General features: G+C 43.4%; 1 pseudogene; it reads left to right on the top strand.

The window, feature by feature from the left end:
• Positions 1-341: 341 nt before the first annotated feature.
• On the top strand, positions 342-3,504 carry LOC136521774 (uncharacterized; annotated as a pseudogene).
• The last annotated feature ends 8,017 nt before the right edge of the window (positions 3,505-11,521 follow it).

Below are 11,521 nucleotides of genomic sequence, written 5' to 3'. Positions count from 1 at the left end.
TTGTTCGGCTTTTTTTTTCAGCTGGAATGGTGTTTTTCTCTCACAACAATTCAGTCATAACAGTATTTTTCAGCCAGTTTCAGCTAAAATTCTATTAGCCGAACGGGGCCTATGAGTTATTATTATTATCTATAGGGATTATTAGCTAAAATTCAGCTAAAAGAGATAACTATTAGTAAATAGTTATTATTATTATGTATAGGGATCAACCGGGCGAGAGCTGTAAAGAACTCAAGTTTTCTGCGATTCTTCTTTTGTCCTATTTTGGCGTGGTAGGAAAAGTGAAAAAAAAAACTGACATGTGGGCCATTTTGCGAGAGGAAAGAACACATCGGCTCAAACTTTCAGCACATTCTCGCCAAGTTCCGTCCCCTCATGGCGACGGCGGCGAAGGCAAGGGCGCCGCCGGCCGTGACGGCTTCCACAGCGGCGGCGGCAGCGGTGGAGCGGGAGGAGCACGTGCACTACAAGCACACTGATGCGTGCCACCAACTCCGGTGGACAGCCAAGTAATGGCCCCTTCCTTTCTCCTTTCTCCTTTCTCGTTTCTCTTGCATCTCGCTTCGTTTTCTCCTCTAGCACTTAGGGCTTTGAGCCTGATCCATAAAGCTTTGTTGGTTGATTGGTTTGTCAGGGAAAGCTATGAGTACATGTACGCGCGGCCGTGGAGCAGGGTGGTCGACTTTTATGCCGAGCTCGTGCGCGCCGGCGCCGGCGCCGCGGGGCTCGCCAAGCTATTTGGGAAAGATGAGGTAAGAACAAACATTTTGTCATTGCCACCAGCCACCCTATGATAAGGTTGTGATTTTTCTTACTTTCTCGATAGGGATGAAGGAAGAGAAATGTCGTTTTTTTCTGACAATTATCTATATTATGCCGAATTGTAATGTCGTCCAGTAAATAGATCTTCTCTTTTAAGCAGACTGATGATTGAATCAAGCCATACCAGTATTGCACGATTAAAATTTGAATGCATGGCCTGGTACTCTAGATGTACCTATACTGGAATAGCTAAAGAAGCGCCAGGATCAACTGGGATTTAGATTGCTGTGTAGGCCAGATTTTTCTAGGAAAAAATGTTAGGGTTGGCCTATTATTCACATATTTTGATTCTGAGAAACTCATTTAGATTTTACTTCACAGAAAGATTACACCCTTTATACTGCTGGAAAAAATTATCTAACACCATCAGGAAAATCAACGGCAACTACTTCCTCCAAAGACCGTGGAGGAAGATGGGAGAGAGTAACATTTAAAGTTGTTATTTCATACCATGGGGGGTCGTTCGATGGCTGGCAGAAACAGCCTGGCCTTAATACTGTTCAAGGGTAACTTTGTTCAACCTATTACTCTTCACTTCATTCGCATGTGGTAATGGAAAACAATCAATGGGTACTGTTTTTTAAACTTCTTATTGATTTGCAGGTTAGTAGAGAAACATCTTGGACAATTTGTTGATGAGCGAAAAGCTAAACAACTTGAAGCAAGATCTTTGCCAATAGAAGGCTGTGCAGTTGTTGCTGGGCGCACTGACAAAGGGGTGACTGCTCTTCAGCAAGTTTGCTCATTTTGTTAGTTAACCTTGAGAATACATATACTGTCACTATCATTGTTATTTTTCCTAATTTTGTCACATTATTAAATTTATTATGCAGCATATCCAACATCTATGGGTTGACATTTCTTTATTTGTCACTTCCTTTTTTTTTAATTAGATACATGGAGAAAGGATGTCAAATCGGGAGATATAAAAGATGCAATAAATGAGGCTGCTCCAGATAAACTAAAACCTTTGCATGTGTCAGAGGTATATTTTCATCTTTTGCCGAATATACCAATGCACTTAATATTGATGCTGTTAGTGATGCATTCTATTGTGTCATTTAATCATACAACAGTGTTAGAGCAGTTTATTTTTGTTGGTGAAAGTTCTGAGAATGCCAGGACCTCAACCGTAAATGATGCCATGCTCCTGTATTAACTTATGATACAATTTGCAGGTTGCACGTGAGTTTCATCCTAATTTTGCAGCGAAATGGAGGAGGTACATGTATATTTTTCCTCTTGATGAGGATGCTAACTTGATCTTAGGGGAAGCACAGTCCTAAAAAATAGTAGAGAAATCTGAACACAACGTAAAACCTCAAAGCTTTGATGTGGCTAAGGTTGACGAAATTCTTAAAACACTTGCTGGAAAGACATTATCCTACAAGATGTTTGCACGTGATACGCAAGCTTCACGAAGTGTGTAAGTTTCTTACAATCACAAGTTCATAACATGTGCATTTATAAGTACAAAAATGGGTTCTTACAGATTAATCTCTAGAGGCTTTATTTCCTAACCCTGACATAGATGTTCATCAGAACTGTCTGAAAATTGACAATATTTTTTTTCTCGAAAGAGAGTTATGTATCCTTATATTAAGAAGAAAAAGGGGCAAGAACCCTTACGACACACACCCACACCCATGTTTATGAGACAGCATTTGTACCCTTTTCTGAAATTGTCTACCATAGTCATCACTACCTGGCAGTATGCTCCTTTTAGTGAAATGCAAGTCTCTATGTTGGCACTTGTTCTAAAGGTCACTAAAGTCACCACTTCTCTCGATGTTCTATTGTTTTTTTCAGTGGTCCACCTACAGAATGTTTCATGTTCCATTCCCGAGCTGCAGTGGCCAAACTACGTTCTGCTAATGAGGTGAGAGCAGATTATTTTGTCTCTAATTGTTGTTTGGAATGCAGTTATCAAATGAAGAGCTATGTAGTGTTTGCTGCTGTGAGTTACTCTACAAATATGTTGCAGTGTAATACTGCTGCGATAAATTTATTTTTTTTGCTGATCCCAGAACAAACGAATATCTGACTAAAGATGGATTGTTAGTTACCACTATCAAATACTTTGATCTAATACTTTCCATACCATCTACATATTTATGGTTTCAACTGAAAATATTATGTTTGATTTTTGTTTCCCCTTTCTGCTCAGGATTATAAAGAAGGTATGATGGTCATGTGTGTTGAGCTAGTTGCGAACAGATTTCTACGCAAGGTAATACAGCAAGCTATGATGTGACCTTCGGCCTACGCTCGATCATCATATGACTACTAGTTCTCACTATATTTCAATGTACAGATGGTCAGGGTTCTTGTCGCCACTGCCATAAGAGAGGCTGCTGCTGGTGCTGGTGACGATGATTTGCTGAAGTTAATGGAAGCCACCGACAGGTGTGCCACTGCACCTCCGGCACCGCCAGAGGGCCTTTTGCCTGGTAGATGTTGGTTACGAAGATTTTAGTAAACAGAGGTGCTTCATAGTTGATTAAAGAAAATATTCCTTGTAGGGGTGAGTGTGTGCGTTTGGGTTTTTGTGTCCGTGCCGTTTCTCGGAAAAGGGACAAAAAAAAAAAAAGTTCTTATGTACTTTTTGTTAGAGAGATACAAGATGCATGATTGAACAATTGAGGAATTTGGAGTCTGCTTGGTTTGCGACCAAAATTTGCCACGCCAAAGATTTGGCAAGAAACAGTTGGGTAAAAAAAAGTTTGCCATCGATTTGGCAAGCCAAATGTGAGAGGTTGTGACAGCAAACCAAATAACAGCTAAAATTATGATTTGTCAAATCTTTGGCTTATTTGGAAGCCAACCAAGCAGTCGCTTGGTTACTCCAGGTTGCTGACAAGATACGGTTTAGATTTTGGCCCTATCTACATGCTTATTTGTTCACTATCTACATGCTTATTTGTTCACTCCGAACATGATCAATTCCACACCATTCTTGTATCCACCCATCGAATTTTTGAAGCTGGCTGGAGAGAGCAGAAAAGTTGGGCCCACGCTGAGGTGAGAATCAAATTGAAACATAGAGGGATGTCTTAAGTGTTCCCACTTAGAGCAAATAGTTGCATAACCTGCTGTGTTTTTTTTTTGTCAGAAGCTCCTTCCGCTGTATTTTTTTTTTGGTTCTCTCAGTGTTTTCCCACCTGACTAGTATTGTGCTACATGAGCAGTTGTACATTCGGTAAATGGTGTGTGATGCGAACATAGGGCAGTTCTGAAAGGGAATTGCTAGCGCCCTTTCATCTGATGGTACCGAACAAACACACCGTACTTCCATCGTATCGCTGCAGTCCTTCTCCGTTCGCCTCGTCCCACCACACATGCATACCCACCCCCGTCGTCCTACGCCCACCACTCCTTCCCCTGACCCCCTCCTCTCTCTCTACGCAGGCGGGACCCGGGATGAGGACGAGGACACCCCGTCCACAGGGCCCCAGGCACGCTGCCCCTTCCTCCGGTGAAAGGTCTTAAATGGCTAGAAGAGGTGAATAGCCTATAAAATTTTCTACAAATACACTAGAGCAAGTGGTTAATACACTAAATGGTGAAATGACGTTTTGCTCTAGCTCTAGTCAAAAGGCAAGCAACCTACCAACAATTCTAGTTATCTACGATCTTTATGCACAGAATGGCTAGGTTGCTACACTCTACACTAGTTGAGCTAGCTAGAAACTAATACAACTAAGCAACTAACTAGCAAGCTAAACAACTAGCTAAACAAGTGAGCTACTCTAGCAACTACAACTACCACTACACAAGTAAGTATGAATGTAAATGCAAGAGAGTGATAGAGTGGTTATATCGAAGCCGGGCAAGCGAAAAAATCAATCACAATGAATACCAGTTGACACAATGATTTTTTCACCGATGTTCACTTGTCGGCAAGCTAGTCCCCATTGTGGCGGTTCACCCACTTGAAGGTTCACGCGCTAATAGACATCACATGCCTAACCCACAACTGGGTGCCGCACAACCAACACAAGATGGGGATCCACAAGCCATGAGCAGTACACTAGAGTTGCCTTTCGTGATCTCCCACGTGAAAGGCATAAGAACCCCTCACAATCACCATGATCGGAGCCGGAGACAAGCACCACCCTTCGCTCAACGATCCTTGCTGCTTCAAGACGTCTAGGTGTCGACAAACACTAAGAGTAACAAGAGAAATCCGCAGCGAAACACAATCACCAAGTGCCTCTAGATGCAATCACCCAAACAATGCATTTAGATGCTCTCTAATCTCACCAAATAATGAATCAATCAAGCAAGATGAGTTAGAGAGGAATGACTAGGCTCACAAGATTGTATTCTCAATAGAAATGGCCAAGAAAGTGAGCCCAAGTCAACCAAGTCCTATTTATAGACCCCAAATGAAATAGAGTCGTTATGTCCCTCACTAGGTTGTCTGCGCGTCGTCCGAACGAGCCTCTTCATAATGACCGGACGTGCTACAGCAGCGTCCGGTCGCCCCGATGCAGCCACGTCTCGCCCTCGTTCAACGTCGTGTGTTGATCTCCAACGGCTAGTAAGCTGCACCAGCTCAGTTAGTTCAGACCAGACATGCCCGAGGCAGACCAAATGCACCGGCCCTGTGTCCGCTCGCAAGCCCCCGTGCAAGCATAGCGCACCGACCGGACTCGAAGTTGATCGACCGGATTCGCCCCCGAGCTGGGTCTGGTCGAGGTGATTTTTACACAGAGAGGTTCCAGCACATGATTTTCACGACCGGACGCGTCCGCTCGGTGGTGGCCGGACTCGGCCAGAGTCCAATCCTCACTGCCACTTGTTTTCAACCTGTGAACAGTACTAGCAACGACTCCGGTCCCTTCTCTTCACCAGGGTCCGGTCAAGAACCCTAACCAGCGCCACCTCCGCTCATCCTGACCGGACGCGCCGAGCAGGGTCCGGTCCCTACCGAGGCCAGGGTCCGATCACTTGAAACTTCACCTTTTCAACTCCAACTTCTCCACCCTTGCTCCCAAGTGCTAACCACCAACTATATCACCATTGTGCACTTGTGTTAGCATTTTCATAAAGCATTTTCAAGGGTGTTAGCACTCATTAGAATCTAAATACATATGCAATGAGTTAGAACATCTAGTGGCACTTTGATAACCTCATTTCACATATGAATTTCGCTACTCTTCATAGTATGACTATCTATCATAAACCCACTCACACCCACTTGTTATCTTGAGTTGCAAAACAAAATGCTCCTGTCAAATATACATTTGCCTTGAGCCATTTTATTTTTCTCTTTCTTCTTTTCCAAGTTTGGAGCTTGATCATCATCAACACATGTCCATCATCACCTCTATGGACTTCATCTTTGCTCCATCACTTGGTGCGTACTAACCTATTTCATATTCACTTAGAGCCAAAGGTTAGTACTTAGGGTTTCATCAATTAACCAAAACCAAACTAGAGCTTGCACCTAGCCCCGGACTGTGCCCCCATCACTCTCTGAACATACATATGAAACACAAAACACTTGCAACATGAAATACTTGAATGCAACATAAGTCTGAAGCAGATGAAACATTTGGAACATACACTTGCAACATGTGTGAAACATACGCAACATCCGGATAAAACACTTGCAACTTGCAACATGAAAACACTTATTGCAACATAATACTGAAACAACTGAAACATTTTGAGCATACTCTTGCAACATATGTGTGAAACATATGCAACATCTAAATAAGCACACTTGCAACATACGTCTAAAAAAGTTGATGAAACATTTGGAATGGACGTTTGCAACATACGTGTACAACCATTACAACATGTGCAACATCACGATCTATTTTTACAACATCCAAATAAAATACTTGCAACATACGTCTAAAATATCTTAAACAATTGAAACATACTCTTGCAACATACGCTTTCAATGCAACATCTCCTTGCTGCTCGGTAGAATGGAGGCTTGTCGGTGTATGGTGTTCATCGGAGGCAGTGGCCTGGTGGCGCTTGTAGGCGGTGGGCCGACGACAGTGGCTACACATCGCGGAAGGGAGGCATTGGCCGCACAAGTGGTGGGGAGGTCGTGGTCGCGTGACTTGGAGAAGGCAGTAGCGCGCCGCGCTTGGCAAGGCCGGCAGCCGAGCACCACTACTCAGAGGCAGGCGCACACCATGCCTAGCAAGGCCAGCAGCTAAGCGATGCGCCTCGGACTGCCTCCGAGGGCCAACGGCCATGTGCTCAGAGGCGGCAACGAGCGGATAAGAGTGACAAGAAGAGGAACGAGAGAATAGAAATAAGTGGATGAGCAGGTTTTTGCAACATGTGCTAATCATGGATTAATTAGGCTTAATGGATTTGTCTCGCTAATTAGTAAACACTAGTATAGTGCCCGTGCTAACGCCACGGCTTCATTTGAGGGATACACATAAAAACAATCAAACTCCGGTGGTATTTCGTGATATAAATAGAGTACAACAAGAATTAAGAGAGATTCCAATTTATTGCATCATTTTCAATATATTATAGAAATAGTATAGTGCCCGTGTTACGCTACGATAAAAACCTAAAAATAGTATTTTCCTATGCACATAATTATTTGTATCACTGGTGTATTCACGTCATTGCAAATAATTATCATTTGTATAGTTATTTTCCTTGTCTCTACACCCCATGCTTGCAAAACTGCTGAAAACACTCATCACATCTACACTATCACACATCTCGGTGCGGGGGGTTCTGCTCTCGGTGCCATGAGTTTTGCTCGTGGGTGGAGGTGTCGCTGCAACAGAGACGCGTGGCTCCGAGGGGCCGGCGCCGCTCTGCAAGGCCACAATCACGACAAGCTGACGGCCCCGGCGCTGCATCCCCATGTCAGCTACGACGCTCGCAGCCGACAGCTGTGATGTGGGGCTCCACGGCGTGGCCATCCTCTGAAGCGAGCCATGGAGAGGCTCAGGCTAGCAAAAAAAATTATACTTTGAACATGATATTCACAGCACTCCGTTTGTAACCAATCATCGATATTACATGAGTTTTCACAAAGCATAAACAATTAGAATATAAAATTCAAGTTTTGATGTGATAAATATAAATGTCAATGGTTCAACTGCATCTGTAGATCCCCACATTTTTCTAAACACTGCAGTTGCATCTTCAAATCTCCCATCAATTCCCACATTTCCCTAAACACTGTAGTTCCATCTTCAAATCTCCGAGCAGCACAATAGGCGTCATTAACCATCACCCTGAAGCTTCTCAAATTCCCAGCAAGGAATAAACTAATGGAATTGACTGACCTGGATGCCACTGGGCGAGATATTCCTAAGGCCTTGTTTGGATGTAGTTGGACCCTTATGAATCCACATGTGTTGGGGTGGATAGGAGTGTTTCCCAACACATGTGGATTAAGTTGAATCCGATAACATCCAAGCAGAGCAGTCAACACCACAGACATGAGATATTTACCTTGCCTAACTCAGTTTTTGAACATTTGTTTATCTTGCCTTGTTGTTCTCATAATGTTAGGAGAAAACAAAACTTATAAAGGATCACTTAAAGAAGGTTATGTCAGAGTATGGAAAAGTCCAACATGGAAACATAACTGTGTATGGTACTGATACAACATGGAAACATAATTGTGTATGGTACGGATAGTATCAAATATCAATATCAATTTTTATGCTTAAAGCATTCAACCCATATGTGAAAGAAATTTGAAACATAAAGTAGTTGAACAAATAAATACATAGCAAACCATCATAGACATAGTCTGAACTCTAAGCACTGAAGGTCTTCCAGTTTGGAAGAATATTACATCTCTTAAAATTATAGGAATGCATGTTGTAATATTCTACAGAAAACATTTCCATCTTACGCAAAGTTAAAAAGGAAAAAGTGGACATGCGAAATGCATGCTGCTTTGTAGAAACAACTATAGTATTTAGTGGAGTAAATTTCGGGCAGAGAACATACTGTGCCCCTAGTTTGCCTGGATCAACACCTTGCCATCATCCTCCAACAGACTAAACCTCTGCTTGTTATCCATTTGACTGACTGCACACAATAAAACACAAATTTTCTCATCTAATTGAATAGTATACTGCCCGTGCTAACGTCATAGTGACATTTTAGGTGACGCAAAGTAACAACCAAACACAGTCTAAAATAAGATAGATTCAAGATTCACAGAAAAAGGAGCAATTCAAACTTACAGGATTATTATATTATTTCATGAAAAATCTCATGCGGTGTAACAGGAAATCTCATGTGAAATATTTATAGACACCTAAATTTCGGTTTTAATCACTTTCTTGTGGCTTCTGCTCCTTCCCAGGTCAACACCGAGTACTTCAACTCGGACGCCTGCAAGTACACCAGAACATGAAAAAATAGGTGGTTAAGATAGGAGCACATAAGAAATTGCTGAAAAAACCATCTAAATCATCCAATCCCCTACCAAATTTCAAGTACCCAGCGCCACACACTTGTTGGAGGGCGCCATACATATGCTGCAAAATCTGTGCGTCAAATATATGATATAAGCTTCTAACCAGGATTGTATTTACTCAAATTTCATCAAGATTGAGCTTTTTTGACCAAAATTTTAACAATCAAACCTCATTAAATATACAGAACTTCTCTAAGAGAAATAGTGTGAAAGGAAACAATTAATATTTTTGCGCAACAGTAATGCAGTGAATATGAAAAGAAACCGGGAATGATAACGGATGCATTGCTAGTTCCTTACCTTCCTACAGTGTGTTTCGATGTCTATAAGGATTCTTTCCCCCACAGCTAGTTTTCTCCATTAAGAACAAGAATGCAAGAGGAGATAGCATCTGCATCTATGGATCTACCTACACAAGAAGGGAAAAAATTAACTTGGGCCATGAATAGTTTGAAATTATTAATGGTGCCTCTTGTAGCATTTCCTTTGCATGTCACAATATTGGGTGCATTCAGTTGCACATGTATTATGTATAAGAATATGAAAATTATAGTACCTATAAAAATTATAGTACCTTTGGGTAACATTGAACGCTACAGCCATGTTAGACGCCACAAAAAAATTAATCTCCAGAAATAGTTCTAATAATAAAAATATAGGTTAATTTCCGGATTATATTGACATGTTGTTTATGAGCATTTGTTTTTTTTCGTGGAAGTCATCAATGGGGGACGACCACCATTTGGTTTTCTCGTGTAAGTTATTTCAGAGCATAAGGGACACCAACCACGAGTACACAACTGCACTTATTAAACTCACAATTTGAAACATATCACGATGGGTTCAGCAACAGAGTAACCAATTCTATTGATGGATTTAAAATAATGACAGCTGGCAAAACAAATACCTGGTCTGTAAATGCGAAAGAGTTTCGTTGTTCCTCTGCAATGGAGGCAACAATGCTCTATCAGTGGTGATCTGCCACTATTTCCTCTTCCCTATGATATATATGCAGTGATATAGCCCATATGAGAACTTAGCTAAGATACAGTCAATATAATCTATCAATATAATCACACTACCTGAGTTCATTTGAAGACCAAAAAGAACTGGTAAGAGTAGCATCACATGGAACTGACTGGTGTATGTGTGTTTCTGTTGAGGGAGGAGGACAAGCAAGTCTTACTGGACCCCCAGAACATTTAAAATCTGCTCTTCCAAGATTCTATCTTCACCAAGAACCTAAATAAGTAAGCAGTTCAAATATAATCGTTAACGAAAAAATATATAACAGATCAACACAATGTCAAAGCATTCAAAACTAACAAAGTGAAATAAAGAAGAGAACCATTGAAACTCAGAGACAATTTCCCACCCAACTGTTGCCGTTGAGGACTTTTGTCGAGCAAGTGGTGTGCGCTATTGGCTGGTCAAGCAGCCCGCTTTGCTTACCAGTGACTACCCTGGCAAAGTCAGATCCTTGTGTGCTTGCGACGGCCCTACAACTTAAATTCACTCCTACTGGCAGCTCTGATCTGCATCACGTTGCTTCATGGTGGCATCCAGCATGCTGCACCGGCCGCATGGTCACCACCATGGTCCGTGTCGTGGCTGCTGGAAGAGGAAATCTAGGTTCGAGAAAAACTGATTGAATGGATTGGAGATTCTTGAGCGGGCGGGTTCAGACACATACCATGGTGGAAGCGGCGAGGACGGCGCGTCGTCCATTGTTTTCCACCACCCAGGCCGCAAAGGCCTCCACCGATGCGCCATCATCACGTCGGCGCTGCCGGGATTCCGCGGTGACGGCCGCGTCATTAGGAGCCTCCGCCAGGATCCTCCCTGCCGCGTCCTGGCCCTTGGTGTCGTCGCGGGAGGATAGAACGATGTGGAGGCCGTGGGGCGCGAGCCGGTGGGCCGCCCCGAAGCCTATCTCGCTTCCCAGGGCGTCCAGCTCGTCACGGGCGAGGCGCGCGTAGGAGGAGAGCTTCACATCGACGTCGCCCTCCACCTTGCGTGCCTCCAGCCGTAGCTCCTCCCATCCGAACTCAGTAGACGGAACTCATCTTGGTCGGCGCCTAGGTCGGTGTCGTGGCCTTGTCTGCCGTCACCGTCGAGGCTGGGGCGTCCTCAGATCCGACCAGCGCCACGTCCTCGGTGGGGTGGCGAGATCCTGATGATCGCCGCTGCCAGCGGCTGGGTCCCTCTCCCCGTCCGCGGCGGCCGCCTTGCCGACGACGTAGCCCTCGCCCTCCATCGCGGCAC

Source organism: Miscanthus floridulus, chromosome 18 (assembly GCF_019320115.1).
Source record: "Miscanthus floridulus cultivar M001 chromosome 18, ASM1932011v1, whole genome shotgun sequence".
Classification (NCBI taxonomy): Eukaryota; Viridiplantae; Streptophyta; class Magnoliopsida; order Poales; family Poaceae; genus Miscanthus; species Miscanthus floridulus.
This window is presented reverse-complemented; position numbering and strand designations above follow the sequence as displayed.